General features: G+C 40.8%; 1 protein-coding gene across 21 annotated transcripts in view; it reads right to left on the bottom strand.

Annotated features, from left to right (window-relative positions):
* The window catches only part of NFIA (nuclear factor I A), a 357,955-nt gene that overhangs the window by 132,601 nt on the left and 202,114 nt on the right, over nucleotides 1-23,240 (bottom strand). The gene's annotated exons all lie outside the window — the stretch shown is intronic.

The following is a 23,240-nucleotide window of genomic DNA, read 5'->3' as shown; positions in this document are numbered from 1 at the left end:
TCCTATTGAAATCAACAGGAGCGACTTTGGCCGTAGGAGAAGGCTGCTGCTGTCCAACTGACTTCTTAAAAGGAAAAACCCAACGGGTTTTCGCCATATTCAGTAGGCAAATGCTGGCAATGCTGCTCTTTTCCCCTCGGCCAAAAGGGACGCAACCTCCTCCCGCTGCCTCTCCCGTTGCCGCTCTCCCTCATCACACACTGTATCAGCGACCTCAGATAAACTCGAAACGTTTTGAAATTATCATCAGACTGTGAAGCACTTCAATGAAAATCTATAAAATGAATTTATAGTGTGCATTCGTATGTATTATATATACACTTAGAACAGGATTTATCATTTAGCTGACCTTTGAAGCACTGATATTTTTAGATCTGAAAAATTTGTGTTGATTGTACTTCAACCCAGTCCCCTTACAATGTACCAACTCCTTGATATCTTACTACAGGAAAGATAATTGCAATGAATTTTTATATTTCAGCACATGGGAAGATAAGATTAGACAGTAGGGACATAAAAGCAAACTGCGCCACATAAAAGATAAGTTTCTGAAAGTTACAATTTACACCAAATGTTACAGATTAAAACATTCAAAGCTATTTATAGGACGTCGTGCTGGTCCCATTATAGACCATGGGAAGACTGCAAAGAACCAGCACTACCTTCTATTTAATCACTTCTTCCCATAACCCATAAACCTGTTAGAACACAGAAATTATTAATGATGTTAAGACTATTATTAATTCCCACTACCACCCAGGTGTCTCAGTAACCTGGTCCCAAGGCTTTAAGTGCTGCACAGACCTCACCATCCAAGAGGATTGTTCCTACCCTAATGGGATTATCTACAAGCTGAGCAACTCATCCCAAAAGGTAAATAAGCATTTGATTTCCCCCTGCCTCCTCTGCATGCTGTATTTGTGTCTGTCACTGAGTGCCTTACCATATTTTTTAACGTGATCTTTTTATTCTTTCTTCCCTAGCATGAAGTTGCCACCAACGGTAGTTTGTCCAGTGCAAGAAATGAGGAATAACAGCAAGAGAGATACATTTACTTGCATACAAGTTATAAAAAATTAAAGCTAAAAAGCAAATTAAAAGCAGGCAAATATACTTAGAGAGCCACACAAAGTGCCATACGATTCATCTCCATGCAGCAGACAACAGACACAGCCATTGCCCACTACAGGGCACAGGTGCAAGAGCAGAAAAATAACCGAGTGCAAAGCAAAGTTTGTACCACGGCGGCTAATAAACGACACCCTCTGGAAAGCTATCCTGACAGCAGCCAGCACACGGCATCCGCTCCATCCGGCTGAGCCCGCGGACAAAAACAGTGTTACCGGTATAAGGCACGGCTCCTACGAAGATGCTCAGAAGTGATTTTTCGATCACAGCTTAACCATATTTTCTATTTTCTTTCTCAAACTTAACCTTCTCTGAGGACTATTTCTATGAATAGTCTCAAATTTCAGCCACTCCTGATGACGCCCTTTGCAAAAAAATTGTTGCTAGAAATGTCTGACAAGGGAAAAGTGATTTTTTTTTTCCCTGCTATACAATTACTAAAAACATATGGTGGAAGAGATTCTGTGCAAACCTGGAGTGTGGTCTGTTTTCCACAGAGACAAGGGAGGAAAAGTTGCAGCCCCAACCATGGGATTGGTAAAAGAAGGAGCTACGATGGAAACTATTTTGAAAACTTAACTCCATCAGCCAATGCAGTAAAGAGCAAGCTCCATACACAAAATTACATGTAGACTGCAACGGCCCTGTTTTCAGTATTTGTGGGTGTGAGCTGTATACAGAGTGTCTGGTGAAGCCCAATTCATGTTCAAAAGAAAATTAAACCAAAGAATAAGTTATTAAAAGGAGCCTTTGAAGCAAAAAGCAATGATGTGTGAAAGACAGAACCAGAAGAGTTTATTTAAACACACAGCACAGAAAACAGGGAAAACAGAAATTAGGAAATTAGAAGAACAGTCATGAAGGCACCCAGCAGCCTTTTCCTGGTACTAGAAGTTCTTATATCTATGAATATTTTATCCAGATTCAACTATCTTTTTCAAGTCCTTCCTATCAAAATTCCAGACATTTTCTTCAATAAAATCAGAAAAGTGATTCAAAATGTATTGGTAGAAGATATAAAATGAGCTGTGTGTGGATATTACAAAGGATCTGGAAACCTTGCACCCTTTAGATCTGCTTATTTAACTATTTAGCAGCACAATTTAAAATTTGCATATGACTGGTTTGATGCCAAACCGTAGGAATAAAGCAGGAATGTCTCTCTCCTCCTATGAATTTCAAACTCAGGTTTTTTTAACTTACTCCTCAAATATGAACTGCGTTCCCTTCCTAAAATTACTATGTAGCCCGTGATCGAGTTAGAAAAGTATATGTAAGACTTTAAAATAGTCTGCTTTTTTGTTCCCTTAAACTTCCTATCAAAAGTAAATCGTTTTGTGAACATGCTCAGAAATCAGATATTTCATGCTGGTTCCAAAAAAGGAATTTCTCCATTTAGCAAGCTCAAGTATAAAAATAAGTGTCTAAAACTGAAAAAAAGTGAGTTATAAAACCCAATTCCTCATTGCACTGCAGTACCCATCAACGCTCAATGACTAGAAGAATCTGGCCCATCCTCTTACAACAGTTTTCTCATCCTGAATAAGTTGCGAAAATAATCTCTGTGATAAAATCAATCCGTGCAAGTACAGATCCTCCTTCCAAATGTCTCGTACCTTCTCTCCGTGTCACTTCGTTCTGGTATCGCTAAGGCATCATGGATGTACCATGCCCATCCCAGTGAGGAAGGTGGGAGTGCTTATCCTATTGACTAACCAAGGTATCTGCAGTTCCAAGTCAGCACACGATTGCAGAGCTCTTGTTTGCCTCATCTCTGCTAGATACTAATTTCATTATGGCAGTCTAAATAAAACAGGAATAGCAGGGGAGAGTGGGGAAGGGCGGCAGAGGGAAGGCAGCCAGAGATATTACAGAAGTTTACACAGTCATGGTTTTATATACGTGCCCTGAAACTCAGACTTCTGGGCAGAAGTGATGGTGCCATGTAACCCCAACCATGGCATATGCGTGCGGTGGTGGACTTTGTCACCAAAGTCCCCCTTCTTTTCACACACCAAAAATCTACCCTGGAGAAAAGAAGAGTGTCTTTCTTGCTAGCTATGTGGTTTGGTCCAAATTGAGGGAAGAAGCTGAAGAAAAATAGTCAGTTTAAGTGTCACAGCTCAGTTAATAGGGGCTGAATCCATTAGTCATGACAGGCAAGCCTGCAATAAATTATGACTGTCTCCCCACTAAGCAAAATCCTTTTGTGATTTTTCTCCACTCCTCATTCAAAAGCAATACCCGGCATGTATTCCAGGACAATTTGCTGTGTGCTGTTGAGATCATGAAGCAAGGACACTGGAGGGGTGAATGCACCAAATATCTGACTTTGCAGGTTTATCAGCCTTACACAGGTACCACAATCCAAGCAGAAACTCTTCCCGTATCTGAGGCTGTCGAAACACCTAAGGACTGTCCCTGCTTCTCATGATCTATGAAAGGGCTCTTATCCTTTAACCCCGTACAGAGACCTCACTGCCAAGTCCAAGTATCGCTAATTATTACCAGGACTGTGCCTAGGACTGCCACCCTGCAGATCCCCATTTTGCTAAACGCTGTATAAGCAAAGAACAAAGAGAGAGCCCTTGCCTCAAAGAGCTTACGATTTACTAGGCCTACCAGGAGAGCAGGACAAGCACAGCATCTTGCTCTACTGCCAAGTGTAAATCTTCAGAGCTCTGGCTCCAACTGGGCATAAATAAAAATGGGAAAAAGTATAAGGTAATTCTGTTCACTTTGTTTCATTTCAAACCCATGAAGTAAAGAATATATTATATGCATCTAAGTCCTTTAATAAATATATAAACCACAGAAAGATATGATTTAGACTTAAAATACTACCTCAGCTCTAACTACAGTGTCAATAATGCAATACAATAAGAAATGTAGTGTATTGGCTCCCTGTTTTAGGCATAGATAATGAAGCACATCTAAAAAGTGCCTAAAACTAATGCTGAGTGTGAAGAACAGCAAAAAGAATAATTGCTGGCTGAGGATTTTTGTACTTAGGACTGATGGGGTTGAAACTCACGGCTTGATTAAGCCTTTCCTTTTTTCACAGAGTGCCCCTAACCGACGCTCATGCACTTCGGATCAGGCCCGTGCTGCTAACAAGCCGCCGCACCCTCAGCCAGAGACCTCATTTTTATGCTGCTGGCCGCAGCTGCCCTCCCCGCGCTGACCACACGCGGGTATCCCACTGGATATGAAGAGAAAGGACAACCTTGGAGCCGCAATGGGCTGTGCGGAATGGAGGGTGCCGGTCCTTGGGGCTCAGCTTCGCTAAAGAGTACAGAAAACAGTCTACCCTGGGAGCATCAGCAGGCTTTACTGCACACGCAGGCTTGCAGACAAAGGCTCAGCCTTTACAAATATTTTCTAATTGATCCAACCATGATCTTGAAGATGGAATTTTATGTCCCCTTTTTTTTTTGTGGTTAATTTCTTTATCTATTATGCACTTGAGGAGACTTCATTGTCCAACTATTTTATTATTTGCTACACAAAAAAATATATTTGTGAATGGCTCCATTATTTCAGCAGTTAGCCTTCTGGTGCACAGAAAGTTTCCCTTCTGAACAGGCACTCATTCATTCTGCTGCACCATTATACATTTTATGGCTTGCCATACCAAAAAAAAAAAAAGAAAAGAAAAAAAAAATCTTTTCTTTTTTATTTCTTTCAGTGCTCCTATTATTATAATAGTTTAAAAAGTGGCTTCCACTTCATTTATACCACATCACTTGGGTAAAGGATAGCTACCCACAATAAATCTAGTTATTTTCCAAAGTAGATTGCTCATTAAATACTCTATATAAAAGAGCCCTCTGAGATTCAGAATAATCCACAAAATGTTTTTTTAGATATCTCTTTCTACTTAAATAAATAATTGTAATCATGAATGTGAACCAAGTACTGTGCTTATAAGGTTGAATTAATAAAAACTGAACTTTAAGTAAGCCTCGGCTACAGAACATTATGCTGGTGAAGAATTTCAGGTACAAATAATCAGAGATTACTACACACAAGGGAATTCACCAGTGGTCATGAATACCCTCAATCTACTTCTGTGAGGTAAGCAATATATTCTCTAATATGATATAATGCAGGCTCTGTTATTGTGTTTTAGAAGTTTTTACTGAACTGAAAGTTTTCTTCCTGTTCTACTTATATTGCTACTTATCTGTTGGTAAAGCAATCATGGCTTTAACTAGTGCTTTTACAGGATGGAGAATAACCACATGCTCTTAAAATTTTGCTGTCTCCTAACTTCTTTACTTTTGAATTAGATCTACAGCCTGCTTTAAAAACAGGACGAGGGGAAAAGGGAATAAATATACATGGTATCTTTTCGTCTTCCCTGGTCTGGCTCACTCAGTTTAGCCGCCGCTAACAAATACAGACCAGTGAGTGAAAAATCCTGATTTAACTCTACGGCAAAGTAGTGTTTTGCCTCTTAATTATAATAGGTTCTCCCGCTGATAACTATGCACTAGGTCCTAGAATTTACTTAAAACTCTCCTAAACTGTAGTGGTAATTTAAAATGTGGAGCGTTGTGTTACAGATCAGGTCCGCGGCTAGATCTGGAATAATTTCATTAAAACCAGTGGAAGTACAGAGATTTCTATTGGTTGTGATATCACTATAAACCTCTTGTAAATAAAGCCTGCATTGTTAATGCTGTCACTGGTGAAGCAAATTCCGTAACCCATGGCGCACAGATAACCTAGGCAAGCTGCTGCTGAACTGTACAACTCAAGTCTTAACTTTTACTTAAAATTGAATTCAGTGACAATCACCCAACTTGACTCCATATCAAGTTGAATCATTACCGGAGTAAAGACCATCACATATTTTCTTAAGAAAAAAGGATACAACTCTTAAAAGAAAAGATTACTAGAGTCATTAAAAGCAAGAACGTGTCTGATACAGGGAATCACAGAAAACTTGTTCCTGATACTGTGCCTGAGGACAGAGATACAATCTGTCCCTGGAAATCTCCCTAAGTCACAGATCTTTCAGTTTTTTCCTTTCCCCTTTTTTTTCTTCCCTTTCCCTTTAACTTTCCTTTTCTTCCTTTCCCCTTTCCCTATTCTACCTTTCTGGAGATCATCTAGTCCAACTAGATTATTCCAGACACAAGACCTGTAGCTATCTTCTGATGTTGAGTAACATGGACAAGAGAATGGCCTGATCAGTTACCATGAGTTTAATTCAGACTGTAAAACAGAGAGCGGTCTCTTCTTTCCAATTACAACTTCAATTTGAAGTCTGTCAAACCCAAACCCAACCCCAGGAAACTCTGGTCAGCTGTAGCCAGATTATCCCAGGAGGGACCTGGGCTCACAGGCTCCAAAGGGTGTACAATCTTACCATTTGCGCTCTAACTGCAGATAGCAAGTGACCCAACCTGAACGTTCACTACTCATTGGCAATGACAAATGATTTGGTGAATAAAGAGGAATTTTATCTGCATGGACTTCTGCTAAGTGAACTTCACCAGGACTCATCATTGTCATCTTTGAAGACACTTCAGGTAGAGCAAGATACAATGATTTGCTGTCCTGTGTGTGGAGAACTAACTATCAAAAATAAAAGGGGAGAAGAAAGGTTTTGAAATGTACAGCACATATACGGACAGTCACAACAAAATAAAAACAGGCAGCTGGCATGTGGATATATGAAGCAAATAAAGGAGCAATGCAGAAGCAGACAAAGGGAGATGGGAAGAAACAAAAGAAAGAAAAAAACGAGGCAAGTTGGAGGGGTGTGAGGATGAAGGCTAAAATGTTGCCTTGTATGGAGGGGGTATGAGATCTGTGCATTGTTAAGGACACAGAAAATCCCTGGGATTAAATTGTTTTCTGGGTAAAGTTCACCCCAAACCAGACTGCCAGGCAAGGACCTACAGCATTTACGAGCTTGAATAGGACTGAGGGCTGCACAGCCTTTGTGCTGATCTCCAAAGACGGGGAGAAGGCGATCAAGAAAGATTGAAACACATAGCAAAAGGACAGATGAAAACATTTCTCCTGATTTGGCTCTGCTCCACAACTGTACAAAGGACTATGCTGTCTGGTAACATTTGTATATTTTAATGTTAAAAAAAACCGCACTTAGAATAATTTTGCTTGATAGCAAATACCAAGGAGAAAACAGGCATGACACTCAAAATCTTCAGGACCACCTCTATATGCACCTCTGTATCCATATAGTCACTTAAGGGCATGATTTTGGGGACACAGTGACTAATTCCTTTAGGCCCTTTAACACCAAGGTTCATAAGTCACTGTTGAACTATCCAGCTGCCTACCTTATAGCGTATCATTTTATTGATGAGGAACAGAAAATCTGTTTGAAAAGCTAATACTGCCGTTACTCTTTAGAGTACCATGTGGTTTTTTCCAGTGTAATTTTGCTTAACAGTTAACTGAAATCCCCATATTGCTTTCCTCATTCATACCAAAACCTCACAGCACTAAGAAAACCACAGATACTGTAATAAGTCATGACTCATATCATCCAACATCACCCGAGTAGGAATTACACATTTTACTGTAAGGATATCTAGGCCATCTCTACATCTAACATTTTATCTAGAATAAGGCCAAAACATATCACTTTCAGAATAGCGGGAAAAAGGAAGTTTTTGTGGTTAAAGTGAAGGCCAATGAGTCAGATGATGTGGGTTCTGTTTCCAGGCCTCACGCAGACTTCCTATGTGACTTTGACTGAATCACTTCTCTGTGCCTCAGTTTTCACATCTGTATGAAGGATGTCAGAATGTCAGATCCATTCATCTTGGTTTCTCAAATTTTTTGAGACATCTGGGTGGGACATGCAAAGTGTTATGATAACTACCATGCATCTGTTATTCTGCTGTGAACAGAACGATTATCTGCTTCCGGATGGAGAAGAAAGTAGAAAGGCCAGCCTCAGACAAAAGGAAAAAAAAAAAAGGAAAAAAAAAAGAAGATTTATTCTAGAGGAGCAACACATCTCTGATTTGACCAGCACAATCACAAGTAAAATAATTCAAGGGATGCAGTAGTACAGAGCCTTGGAGAAGAAAACACCGACAGACCTCTGAATTCCCTTGACCTTACTCTAGGTTATTGCACTGTGCTGTATCAGATGCAGCAGTCTTTTTTTATTTATAATTCATAGGCATATAATTAAATCTTGCACATTCATTTTGAGAAAGCACAATAGCTAAACCACTAACCCTTAAGCATAGTCTAGCAGTGGCATTTGGAGAGTCAGCCACACTCTCTCACCTATGCTGGCAAACACATTACTCTGGCTGTGAAGGAAACCACAATGTGGGAAGGAAAGCCTACAAAAGAATGAAAACAGAAAGTGTCTAAGGCCTTGGCAGAAGGACACTAAATAAAATAGAGAGTGGTGACTCATTTTGGCAGTGAATCCACCTCAACCCCTTCAAAGGCTTTGGCAAGAGTCCTCGGAGGAGACCCCAGGCTTTTGCCAAGCCACAAAACACCACAATTATTATCGCAGCAGTCATCAACAAAACAGATTTTGTAAACTGACTTGTTGGCACATAGATTAAAGAAGCTATAAAAAGGAATAACAGCTGTTTGGGTTGCCCTATGCAGAAAGTTACTATATAAAAAGTACTTTTACACATATCATATATACGTACACACAGACACACACAGATGCACATGATGTGTACATGAAGAATATACAAACAAGCAGAAGTGCCAAAAGCTTCTGAACGATTTCATTTCTGTTCATGGGAGACAAATTCACAGGTCTGAAAAGTTGTAAACTGAAGACCTGATCCTCTTCTCAGTCCTACCGTTTTCACAATATTCACTCTACACTTTCATTAGTTTCAACAGAGTTGTTTCCATTATACAAGAGTATAACCACATCAGAACCTAGAACTAATAACAGCTACTTAAAGCAAAGTACCATAGATCCAACTTTCCTCCTACTTACTGGTGGATGAATCAAAAGAAAATGTTTACATGCAGGAGTCGCGCTAATATGAGGGGATAAAACGGCCCAGAGATAATTTAGTACAAGCTGCAACACAAAAGTGTCTTAATGGCTCCAGAATTTTTCACATTCAAAGGTTATGTTCATTTTTCGTAAACTAGGCATCTTCAAATATTTGTATAAAGAAACAAATAGTCAACTTAGTAATTTAAAATTAGGTTTGCAGCAGATGATGAGGGTTTGTCTACTTAGTCCTCAAACACAAAGTCAAGAATCATACAGCAGAATAAACTCCTAGATTCAATCAAAAAAGTGGTGATGCCCAATTTTTATGCTGGTGTGTACACTGTAGCTAGGCTTAGTGCTTCCTAAACACTGGACTTTTTTACTTAAAGCAGATGAAACATTGTCCTTTGAATTCACAGTTTTTATTTAAAGTGGCAGAAAGAAAGAGAGCGAGCTGAAATTGAGAACATGAGGCCAGTATCCTGCTCTAATCTTTCCTTAAAAGTCTTCACTAAGGACAGTAGTCTTCACTTCTACTTTCCACAACCACTTTTTTTATCACATTGAAAGTAAGATTTTTCTTCATTTTTTTTCCTTGAATTTGAACTGCTCTAAATTTTGGTAATGCACAGTATTCGAATATCCTGAAAACATGTTTCAGAGACTCCCGTATATAACTCAATAAATGCATCTGGCTCAATTAAACTCCAGGTGCCCTGACCGGTCTCCAATACTTTTTTTAGAGGCTGTGTGTCTTAATCACATCTTTTCACCACAGAATCAAGAGTTCAAATTACATCATTAAAAAAAATATCCTGTTCTACGGTTGTACTATGAATATATAGGTTGCCAGGGAAAGAGGGTGAATCTGAACTAAAGGGATGTTTATAACCTCTACAAAGACATAAAGGCACAGGTTATGGGAGAAATGTGGGTATAAACAGCAAATTTTGCTGCAAAGGACATCGGCATCCTTGAGAATTTCCTCAAGCAAATGGAAAAGGGCAAAGCACATTTCAGGGTCCTTGCCATTCCTACAGAAGAAATGATGTGGCCTATTGACCCAGCACTAGCTGAGGATATGCAATAGCAGAGATGAAGCATTTGGACTTGGGTGTCGATGGTGTGGCTGGTTTAATACCTTCCAAATGACTGAGCAAGGGAAGCTGTCACATCGCCCCTGGATGATAATGCTTGCTTTTCTGTTGTCTTCTTAAAGGGTGAGAATATACAGAGGTAACTGGAGACACTGAAAACTCCTAACTTGAAAAGCACCAACTTGCGCACTGAGAGCGAGATGATGAGAAATGGAGTTTGTACTAACACAATCCACCTGAATATAGGTATTTGCATCAAAAGAAAGACTCTACCATCCTGTTACTGTAACTACAAATATCTTCTGGCTGCATAAAGAACCATTTAATGCTTTCAAAATTACTTGTCCTTAGGCAATCTGTTTATTTTCAAGTGCAATCCAAAAATTAGCTAGGACTATATTTACCGCTTGTATGCCCAGGCAAGCATTTAACACGGGATGGTCAGAATATAAATAAAAATATATTCGTTTTAAGTTCTTAGATCGAACTATTTGTCTTTTCATTTTATCTTTTGCTTTCTTCCTTTTTTTTTTTTATGGCCACCTTGGACTACATAATGCATTATACAGACACTAAATTAGCTAGCACGCCAGCAGAAGCAGTAAGTTTCACCTATCCAAGTATTTAAAAAGCTTGCAAGCACACACTGTCTCCTGTGCAGCCCGGAGATCCCTGTTGAGTCTATGCCAAGTCCCTGAAAAGTTGGACACTGCATCCGGTATTTACACTAAGCTAAAATTCTAATCAGCACTAACAGCAGTGTGTTTTAATTCACCCTTATGATTTTATTTCAATCTGCTAAGTAGCACAACTGCCAGAAAGAAACTGCTATAAACTCCAGTAAACAAATGCAGGAAAAAAAAATTAAAAAAATATAAATCTTAAACCTGTTGGAGATAAAGTTTGCACCACTTTAGACACGCAGCCCAAAAGGAAAGTCTGAAGCTTTGATCGAAGCTGCTCTCTGCTGATTTCTTTTCAAATACCCTACCTTCCACTTTTCATTTCTTTTTTTTTTTTTTAAACTTCCCCCCCCCCCCCGCCCCAATGTGTTTGGTACTTTTTAGCCAAGGAAGGAAAACGCTAATGTTATTTTACACCGGCTATTTCACCTCACGTCCTCCCCTACACAGCTTTCTGCCAAGTGCTGTGAAACAAGAACACAGTAACTACTTGAATCTCTGGATGACACTATAAATCGTAGTGCCAAGAGGCTGGTGCCAAGTCCGGCATCTTCCTTATTTTGGGAAGGAAAAAAAAAAAAAAAATCGGCAGGAAAATTCTGAGAAGTTGGTCACCATTTTGGACCTGTTCAGTGCAGTCAGACCTTGGCAGCCATCTTACAGCTTGGCAACCATTTTGAGAATGTGCCTGGCAAGCTCTCAGAGCTCGCCGACACTGTTTCAACACAGCGCTGGTTAAATATAGTCCAAATTAAACAATACCGTGTAATATCAGGTAAACTCACCCTTCATAAATCCACCCAGCATGACGGTTTACAAGTACATCTTTACAGAGTGAGGGACATTGTGCTTTCTGTGGAGGCCGCCCGGGTGCCTTAACCCTTTCTCGGGCACCAGGGCCCCCCCAGCACCAAGGCCCCCACGAAGCCCCAACGGAGGCAAAGCTCCCCCCAGGGCCAGCAGCGAAACAGGGAGACCGCAGACGGCACGATACAGAAGACATGTCACCTTTCACTGCTGTTTAATGAGGCACTGGAAACCCCATCGGGGAGCAAAGGCCCCTCCAGACAAGGAAATGCCGCGTCCAAGGATGACGGGGAGACTGTACAACAGCGTGAGAAAACCTACTTTCACAGCTTTAATTTCCTGATGAGCTTTTCCATGCGCTCCTCTCCCGGAGACAAAAGTTTGAGGAGAAAAAGCCATCCCAGCAGCCAGATATCTTAACGAAGCCTGGTTTATTAAGAGAGCCCAATGACGGTGCGGGTCGTAAACAAACACTTCCCTTCTTCTCCCCACCCCGCAAGATCAGCGTGGTTTTGGACCAAGCGCTTTTCACTCCAACAGTGCCAAAATCCCAAGGAGGACTTTGTGCCAGCCGAAGAAAGGCACGGTTGTTAGAAACCGCTTTGGCCCAGGAGAAGGAAAAGAGTTTTGCAGATAGACGCTCCGGTTGCGGAGGAGAAGCCAGGGGAAAGGAAGGAGGACGGAGAAGCCAGGGGAAACTCCTCGGCACCTCCGCTACTCAGGGCCAGGGGGTACGGCAAGGTATTCTGGCCATATTCCTCCCAGTATTTTAAACAATCCTTTTGCTGAAGAAGTTCATTTTTCATATTTAATGTAGTGTAAACACATTTAATAACTTCAGGAGGAATGCGGGGTGAGTGTTTTTACAGAACAAACAGTGCTATCTCCAGGACTGCTTCGCTAAAGTTTAGTCTACACGAGCTCTAACTCTGTCAGCCTATTTGAATAAAACTTAAAAGATAATATATGGGTAAAATTCAACACTTGGAAAACAGAGTGTGTAAAAAAGGCAAATATTTGAAGGTACTAAACAGTATCCGAGTATTAAAACGACATTTTGGGGAAGTATTTAATATCTGAAGACAAATGTCTATTGGAAATGCTTACTACACACATTATATTCTGCTTCTTATCTTGAAATAATTTAGAGTGGAACAGAAAAGATCAAGTTTATGCTCTATTAGCATAAAGTTTAAACTATAAGGGTTTTTTGACCTTGAAGTCTGAATTAAATAAAGTCTGGGATTTTTATTCTCCCTCTTTTTTTTGCCCTTTTGAAATTTTAATTTGGGGGGGGGAATTAAAAGCCAACTAATTAAGTGTAATTTCATAGTGAATGAAATAAATTAATTAAACCATAATTGAAATGACAATATTAAATATGAAAATATTATGCTGGAGTAGATCAGAATAAAGTCTTGACACCGCTGGATATCTTTTATATTGAAGGACAGTATCTGCAGCCGCATGACGTCAGCCATGCTGGAATAGTTGGGAATGCATTGATAAATTGCTCCATCGATTCTGTTCTGCTTCACTTACCATAATTATAGCACAGTAATGGATGACATGAGTGATATATTTTTACTTTAGAGAAAAGCCAAGAGTTTGCCTGTTTCTTTATGAGATTAGACCAAATCCTTTCAATTAATACAGCATGATTGATATCTAAAAGTGTACTGGGGTAAGATAGTTGCTTCATGTGCACATCTTTAAATGTTATTGGTTAAATATTGAAATAGAATTCAAAGAGCAGTTTCAGTGCTTTAAATAACAGTGTCATTTTGGTAATATGAAAGATGTATCGTCACAATTTTCAAAGACTTTTCTAGGCTCACTTTAAGCATTTTGATTTTCTTAGATCTAAACATCACATTTGCAATTAATATTCATATAAGGCAGGGCAACTTAAACATTTCCCTTGAAATCTATGGACTTCACTTAGGTAACACTTTACAGGATCAGGGACCCTTGCTGAGGTCCCTGCCAAGGCTAGCAACAGTGACACTGGGAGAAAGATCAGGAGGACCTGATTATGCTTTTAAAATACATATGGTCCAGGTTCAGTTTTCAGCCGCTCTCCATTGACATCAGCTCCCCCTGAAGCCAACTGATGAGGTCCATGTGCAGACCTAAGGACAGAACTTACTTCTGACTAACTTGTGTCCAATCCTGCAAACAGCTGCTCTTCAGGCCAAAGGTGTGAATAAAGAGTGAGTAGAAGACTCACCTGCAGCAACCTGCATGGATTCCCCAACAATGAGATGCAGAGCCATCAGCACTCCCCTGCTCATGTTTTATCTCCCTTCCAATACTCTCTTCGCATAACTTATTGTACTTTGAGGTAGTCATCCATACAAATAATAACTTAGTAGAAACTTTTTTAGAGTACGCTGTGGAAGAAAATGCACCCTAACTCTACTGCTTTAGGAATAAATAACCAAGTCGCCTCAAGAAGCAAAGGAGGAAATGCATTCCTGCAGAGATGTGACAAAAAGTGAGAGTAGGTGAGACAGAAATGTAAAACCACTGTCACAAAAGACAAATCCATACTAGAGACACACGCAGGAGAAAACTCTTGTACTGATGTGGGTAAGACCATTTCATGCAATGCAGAAGAGACCTGCACATTTCTCACAGCTCCAACTTCCCTCATGGATACAGGTTCTTCAGGTGAGCAGAAAAAACGTATGTTGTAAATTACCATATATGCAATATTCTTACTATTTTAACTGTTCTGGTTATGAAAGTGGCAACAAAAGAACGATGCATGGGTACTTTTTAATCAATAAAAACTTTTTTCAGCCAGTCCACTCTACCTTCATGCTGAATAATTTCTACATATAGGTGAGCAAAAAAGCCAATACTCAGGGAGTTTTGAATGAAACAAAAATATCTGTGGGGGAAAAAAATGATGTTACCAAAATGCAGCCCTTATCTCACACAGCATTGTTTCAGCCTATAGTTCAAAAACAACCACAATAATTTTCTCTAAAAATTTTAACCTGTCCCCTCCCCACAAGCAGTAAGCTAAGTATAGGATTGATCTGTACTTATAACTGTTGAATTCATTCCCTTCTCATGTTACAAAGGCTGTCACTGGAAATAAAGTGTAACTTGGGATGGCTGTGGCAGCTATCAAACCTCTTCTGACACATTAGAGCGTCTGAAACCCAGACACCCAAGGTTTACATCAGAAAACTCCAGCATGAACAACTCAAAACCAACTATCGACCATCCTATTGATTTCTAGTGGGGAAACCAAGACGGGAAAAGCACCAGAAGAGATAGGATTTCGTTTCCTCTCCTCATTGCTAACTTCATGGCTGCCAAACTCGGGTCTTCTCAGGCTTAAGCCATCAGAGGTTTGTGTTGCAGCTAGCCAGGATGTCTGCCTAAGATAATTCAAGCTGCAAGCAGACAATGTGCAGTGGGAAGCTGATTAGCCACTGACTTCCAACGTGACCTGTCTCAGTCCCAAAAGAAGCTTCTTGACAGTAAGATATGGAGGCTACAGCACAGCTGAAAAAAAATATGGTTATCTTTTCAGATGGTATATGAGGACATCTGACTTTCATCCTTAGGCAATTAAGTGAGGTGCTTTTTGCAACTGGCAAGTCCCAACCTTGGCCTTTAAAATATTTCAACATATACTGCAACAACAGGTTTAAAAGAGATCATTTTCAAAAACTCGCTGCAGCCAATATGAAATATAGTAAGGATTAAATAAACCTTAAAATAATTCACAGTATGGAAAGAAGGTGTTAAAAAGGCCATATATTCTTCCTCTCTTTTTCTTCATCAACAAAATCAGTCTGCTGTGTATTTCAGTAACTTTGCTGAAAGTATTCCAGATTTGCATCCATGTAGCTGAAGGCACTTTTGACCTTACATGGAGACTGGGAAAATAATAACTATAGGTGTGATTTTGATCATTCATAATTTAAAAGGAAATATCTCATGTTTGCTGCAGATCATCTGTTTCACTCATTATATTAATATCTTAGCTAGTATTTTCGTGTTTAATTTGGAGATTGCATAGCCCCAGTTCAAAATGAAAGCTTGGTTCTGAATCCCATGGATTTTGCAGCTGAACCCCAGCCACAGGAACACCCTTTTCCAATTATAAAGTGTATGGTTAGGGTGTAAATCCTAGTGCATATTTTATACTGAAAGTCACAATGTTAGCAAAGCGCTCCAGAAACCTCTGAAGATCTTCTGTAAAAACCTGATGAGTTTGTTGTAAAAAATCAGAAATGTATTTTGCCTTTAAAAATGTGACTGTGCTACAGTATCAGAGTAAGACCATCATCTGTTATTTTTAATTTGTTATGTTAATGGGCTGCAAGGCCCAAAGTATTTGACATATATGAACTCTTCTGCTGCTCCCCTTTGTAAAGCTCCAGCATTTTTTATACAGCTCTGCAGGAACACAGACCATAACGTCTGGAATGTTTTGATCTTATCTTAAGTTTTTAATAACTTTCTTTTTTATATACTACATATTTTACATTTTTTATTGCAAAACTCACTTTGCAGCTGTTTACTCCCTCCTGACTTTAGAGGGTTCTGCTCATCTCCAGGTCCCCAAAGGACAGAAATTGAGGTGCCGGCTCCCAGCAGCAGCCATCCTGCCCCAAGGGGGTGCTGCCGAATTGCAAGGCACCCCCAGCTTCCTCCCCTGAGGAAGAGGAGGCAGAGCTGCGGGGCTGCGCCGGGGCCATGGCTGGGACACCCGGGAGGCAGCTGCTCGCTGGGCAGCCCTGCAGACACTTTACAGCTGCTTTCTTCGTGGCATTCCCAAGAAAGTGATGTGACTCTCCCCAGGCGATGAATCCACCTTCTGAGATACACAGATCAAATTGCGCTGCACTTCAACAGCCAGGCTGAATCAAGTCCTCAGGCCTTTTTTGTTTTTTTTCCCCACAGCAAGGAGAAAATATGAGTGCATACATTTATAAAGCCACATTAAACTATTATGTAAATACTGCATGTTGGAGTGGGTCTTTTAGTTTTATGGTGGGACAGCAGGAATAAGCTTATAAATCTAAGGCCCTGGGTCAATGCTTAAGAAGAGATTACCTCTAAGCTTTACTCACACATTCTATTTTGGCCCAACAATTTACAATGTATTTCTGGAAAAGAGAATAGTCCCTGCTCATTCCTGCTGGGACACGGCATGTGGTACAATGCATCTTCCTGAGATGTCAGGGGCTTTTGCACCTAAGAAGGGACCAGCAAATTCCCATCGAAGCAGTAGAGAAGGCAATCTGACTTGAGTTGCAGAGGGGATAAAATAAATCCACTCAGCTTCAGCCCAGCACCTTTTTCTGGCTCGTGACTTTCATGCAGTCTCATTGCCTATCGTACGGCGTGTCATGACCCTCACCCCAACAGCATTGCCTCAAGCCAAGATCCATGAGGGCTCTTTCCAAAACAAACCAAGAGAAAGTTGCTCCAAAGCAATGTTTTCCTGAACTGAGCAAGATGTGACTCCGCTTCCACCCACGCAGTAACCTATGCACATGCCCAGAGGCCTGCGACCAAAGCACATGAAAATGCATGCACCAAGTATTCCGGTTGCCAAAGGGAGTCTAAGAGCTTAGATCAAGAAGAAAAATTGTCCAGAAATATTTCAAAGAGGTCTCAATACAACTAGCAAACTACGTCTGCAAATCTGCACACCTGTTTGTTTGAGGACGTAAGTTACAGGTGCCATCGTAGCGGCCGCTGTCTGAAACGGGGCCCGTAGGCTTCCAGCTGTATTACCAAACTCACAAAATGGGGTTGTAAAATAGGAATAACCTTATAACAATACAGTGTTACTCGAGGAATGAGATTCTTAGTACACAGACGGTATCAGAAGGGATCATCAAAACATTACGATAGATACTAAAATGGAATTCCTGTTAAGATGTTAACTTACATTTATACATAAAAGCAGCATATTTACAGTGTGCTCGTTAACATTTGCAGTTACTTCGCTGACATTCAGGCATTCAGAGAGTATCATAAGGAAGTTACATTGGTCACAAAGCAACTGTTTTAAATAATACTAAATGTATTATTTAATAGAAGTTAACAGTAGAGATTGAGAAGCAGTACTCGTGGATTGTTTGATTTTGTACTCTAGTGGCAAAGGAGGATATAACAGCGTGTTTGGGCAGAAGGACCGTAAATGTTTGAAGTCTCCAGCTGCAGAGTTTCAGGGCTGAATTACAGAGCACAGGCCAGAGCTTACCCTGACTCGGTTAACTGAAAAAACCCACCAGAGGGAGATTTCCATCCTGCCTCGCAGGGTTTGCTGCAACACACTCACGAATAGTCTCTCACGAATAGCAAGTAAGTCCCTGTGATCAAGATGATAAGTGTTATGCTAAACCCCCTTTTTAGCACATAAAAAGCATGCTTTCTAACTCTACAAACTCCAGAACTTTTCCTAGAAGGAAAGAATGTAAAAAGCTTATGTCAGGAAACGGTTCCTCAGCATACCTGTGCAAAAAGGAGGGTGAACGCACCCATAAAAAGGAGGAGGGATGCATTTATTTGCTCTTTTTTCTCCTTGGACTGAGAGGCACATGACAGAAAACGCAGCAGGATCAAGTCCAAAGAACTATCCTCTTTAAGGATACACTATGTGGTATCATCAGCGAGTCTCAGCCAATATTGGCTAACAGTCACTGTCTGTTTGCCAAGCAGAAGTTTGCCATGTTAAACTGTCACTATAATGCCACCTTGAAGAGGCGTTATCATCACTCTTGCGATGATACACGGCAACCGTGAACGGAAACCGAGGCCGGAGCTCACACATCTGAACAACAGACAATCCTGGTGCCATGGATAAGTAACCCAACAGACAGCGCTGCCTGCTTATCGCTGCCGCAATCCAGGAGACCTCTTCACATGGACATTCCCTGCAGTAAAAATTATACCCTTTTATGACTTTATAATATGCCAATTACTGAATTTCATTAAAAATACCGAGAACACAGAAACCCACTTTATTATTTCGCTAAATTTACTGCTTCCCTGCTCTGAATACAGTATAAAAGCAGAACAGAAAGCCACAAAATCACTTAAGCATCTCATGGAACTGATACTGACCTAAACCATCGACAAAAACTCATTCCCGGGGCATCCCACAGGTAAAGGACAGAGAGACAGCCAACACAGCAGCCACGAGGCAGGGGCTAGATTTCCCCTTTCACTAGACTTCTCTTGATATTGAATCAGGCATACCAAACCTGGGGAAAGGAGAGCACTTTCCAGACAAAAGCACTATATCCTGCTGCAGACAAGGCTCACCATATGGGAAAACACTTACATAATAATATAGCTGCACGGCTTAGCCAGCGTTGCTGCACAAACTCCTCATTAATATGGCAAAGTTATAACATGAACTTAGAGAATGCAGGACCTGAAATTTGGTTAGATACAGGGTGGGAACTTTTTTTTATTATTATTTAATAATGACTGTATAATATTGACCTTAGTAATTACAGACTGGAAAAGTGAACCTCGCATTAACTGCGCCATATTGATTCTGCAAATGCAAAAGGACAAAAGTACTTTTTATGCCTAAGAAAGGTTCTAGTTACCACGTTTGAAAGACCTCAGGAGAACAGTGGCTTGGAGAACTGTATTCTTCATTCAGGCGCGCTCCTAAGCACACACCTAACTGCTGTACTCACAAGCCCTAATATTTTACAACCTGATAAAGCCTCCTCTGTAGTGCCCTCAGCTCCCTTCGACTCAAGGTGGTACTCAATACTTTGCGGAGTTGGAGTCAACTCTAATGGGTCAAATGCAATTTAACTTATTAAAATAGTTTGTTCAATATGTAATACATCAGTGAATTAATATATTATTCACCAATACATTCTGAACTATTTAGCCAGCTGTATGAAATGTTTCTAATACACTAGCTGACATTTTTTTAATTACACAAATACTTTGGGTAGCAAATAACTGCTTGCTATTTGGCAAGCCCTACAAATTATATACAGTTAATTATATTCAGGTTGGTATATGGGTTATAAATAACTGTGATAAAACTGTGGTATCAATGCTGACAGAATTTTAGTGGAAATCGACATTTTCCTACACTGAAGTAACTGAGAGTTATGAACAGAAATACTGCCTCCAGAAATGCAACTGTAAATTAATAAATTGTGTATGTGCACAAAATGACTTATTATTTTAAGACACAACGTATTTTTGCCTTCAATTCTTATTAATTTTGTGGTTTGCCTTAATTTATACTTCATTTAAGAATTTTTTTCATTCCTCTTTTTTGAAGTATTGTTTAAGTTACTGACTTTAAAAGCTTTTCACAGCTGGATCCTCTGTAGATTTATATTTGCACATGAATCCCAAACTTTTAAGTATCTACTCTCAAACCTGCGTAAAGACCTGTGTGAGCAGTCGCATACTGCTAACCTGGAGACCGAGTAGTAAGCCGAGCCCAGGGACGGTGGCTGGTGGAGAAGAACCTCAGCACCCAAAAGAGTTTGAACCACGACAGGGCTGTCTAACACACTGCAGTCATTTCCATTCATTCAAAGGTGGTGGGCTTTACAATGAAATAAAAGCTATTCTAACAAATGACAGAGCTTGCGCTCTTCTTTGTGAAGTCAACCCTGGTTTGCCTCAGTCTAACCAAGTTAAAATTTGTTTCAGGCTGTGCCTAATGTGACGACAAACCCTACCATCTGCTTGGGGTTCAGCTAACCAGCCTCCTTTCCCGAGACTCCCTGAAGTAGCAACCTGAATATCACACCTGTTTATCACGACAACTCCCTTTAACAGATCCTTCTGTTTCCCTGTCCTGACTATTATATCTGTTAGCATCCTGTAGCAGGCAAGGGGAACATGACCTCTTCGCGTACACGAGGGAAGAGGCTGAAATTTTGAGCCACGGTGATGTAGCCTGTCACCAGGTGTGGATTAGCTGTTCCAAGTCAGTGCATGTCACAGTGCTTTAAGGATGTGCGGAGGCGTGATGAAATTCAACACAACAACGTAGATCCTCAACTTACCACATCCTCGTCTGAAACAGTCATGCCTGGAGGGACCATTTCCCATGTTATGGTATGTAGTAAAATACAAAAACAATGACAAAAAAGCCCAACAGAACAAAACAAGACAAAAAAACCTAAAGGAAAACGGATACCTTTAGTGAAAGAACTATGACTAAATGCAAAGCCAGTGAAAAATAAAAGGGGCGTAAAAAAGAAAAGAAAAAAAGGCGAGCATATTCTTCAGTAGGGGAAGTTTCTCCTGCAAATGAGCAGCGAATCAGTTACTAAATGACATGCTTAAAATCAGGTGGTGGATTATTGGAAAAGGTGTCTTTGTCCCAGGAAAGCCAACAGCAAAAACGCTATGGATTTCAATGGGACAGGGTTGTCTCTCTGGACTTAACAGTCAATCACGCAGAACTGGCAACGGCATCTGAACGTCCCTGGTTGTTATTAGACAACAGAAATCCTTGTTAGTTTGCTTCATCTGCACTTGTGACCAGCGCACCAGCACTTTTTTTTACTTTTTTTTTTTTATTATTTTGGCGTGGAGGTGCAAATAAGCAGAGCGGGTTCAATTCTTCAACCCCAGCCACATGAATGAGAGCTTTGCTGTTTCTCCCAAGCATTTCAGAGTCCATTTTCCCCCTGAAAGGCATGGGCAGCCTCACCGCTAATGGGAGTGCTGTGTTTATAAGCAGAGGGGAACTAAGCCTTTAGTGTTTTTGCATATTTGCAATACAGTGTGTGGTTGGGATGGGAGGAAGGTTTGTTGGAAGAGGAAGATGGCAAGAAATGGTGGAAGAAAAAAATCTGGTCCTTAGAGGCTACTATTGCTGTGAAGTATAGAGTCCTCATTTTTCTCAGTCCTTTTTGCAGAGAAGCTTTGCTGAGGAACAATCAAACTAAACTGCAGATACTTAATATTATAAATATTATACGGTGGTATAATGATCCCATTTAAACAACTTTTCATGAACAACCTTTCAAAATTTTAAGTGCTTCGCAATTCTTGGATGACAAAGCTGCTATTTATGACTAATCTTTTTATCTGAAAGCAAAAATGGGTCCAAATAAATAAAAGGACAATAACAGAGTAACAATGTAGAAAGAATGTGTGTGTGCGCAGCGCACACCCATGCAGAAAAACAATAAACAGATTTACAATAGTGAAGCGTGTGATAGGCAAGATACTATTAGTAAGGTGCCCGAAGCCCATCGCTCAGATTAAATATTATATGGAAATCGCCACAGATTGATACAAGGCTAAGTAAACAAACGATACGAACTGTGGTGGGTATATTTGTCCAGCCATGTATTAGCGCAATACACAAAATGGGACCCAGTGAACATTTGAAGTGAAAATTTGTGACCTGTTAGTATCCCCCAAATGCCCGTAGAACATTATTCTCCCTTTTAACCTTAATTTTTATTCTCTGTCTCAATTTCTGCTCTGCTTCTCCCATCATAGCCCGAGTTACCTACGCTGACAGCCATAGCAGGCCAAGGTAGCACAGATGGGGCGGCTGCAGCTGCATCTCACCTGCCAGACTGCAAAACCCACCGGGACACTTTCCCGCTCCCTTTATGTCTGTCTTTGTGCATTTGCAACAGCGCCTTTCTCTGGGCCTTTATTGAACGTGTCACCGATGCCGCCCGGCTACAGCCACGACACGTCGCTAATAAGTCACAGATCCGCAACGTGTTTCTTAACGGAGGAAACCCAAGACGGGCCTCCCCAAAAAGTATACCTTGAACATGTCAGTATGGGTTCTGATTTAAAGCAATTCAATATGCCTGGCTCCCCAAAGGCAGCACGCCTGGAGGGACAAAGAATACCTCTATGCAACTCAACAGCAAACCCTGCTGGATTAAATTGCAGTGCCGGTGGGCTCCACATTTGATCTCGGTCCGCCTTTGTCGGGGAGCGGAGCAGGCGCAGGTGGCCGTGCGGGAGCAGCCCAGCTTTCAGGGCGATGGGAACAATGTGCGGCGAGCCGAGCGCGGCAAAACTTTCCTCGTAAAGTTGCTCGTTTCGGGCTTCATGAGAAACTTGGCAAAGTTTCCCTCGGGGGCCAATTTTTTCAAAAGCCTTAACCTCCCTTCCTTTGTTTAATCTTCGATTTTGTGCCTAAAATTTAAGTGGGGGATGTGCGTGTCTCAGGTTTTCCATACTCGGCTTTGCAGGCTGCAAAAAAAGTCCTGCTGCCACCTGAGGGGGGGATCGGCCGGGCAGCGAGATGCCTGCGTGCTCTCGCTTACTTCCACAAATAATCCCACCTGCAAACGGAGAAGTTGAGTTTCAAATATCAGGCCCTCAGGTTCATGGATCTTTTGAAATGAAGCTATGTCAGATTTATGGCTTCGGTGTGCGAATGGAGGAAACCGTGGCCATTTTGAGCGATTTCTGCCCGGAGCTTTCCAATCTGAACCGCAGGCTCCGCTTCGGCATCAGAGCACAGAAAGTTTTTTAGCACGCGCGTGTGCTCGCCGAAAAATATGCGTACCTCTGTAAAGTGAAGCAGACATA

The sequence above is a fragment of the Grus americana genome, chromosome 8 (genome assembly GCF_028858705.1).
Source record: "Grus americana isolate bGruAme1 chromosome 8, bGruAme1.mat, whole genome shotgun sequence".
NCBI lineage: Eukaryota > Metazoa > Chordata > Aves > Gruiformes > Gruidae > Grus > Grus americana.
Note: the sequence above shows the minus strand (reverse complement) of the source record. Positions and strands in the feature narration are given on the sequence as shown.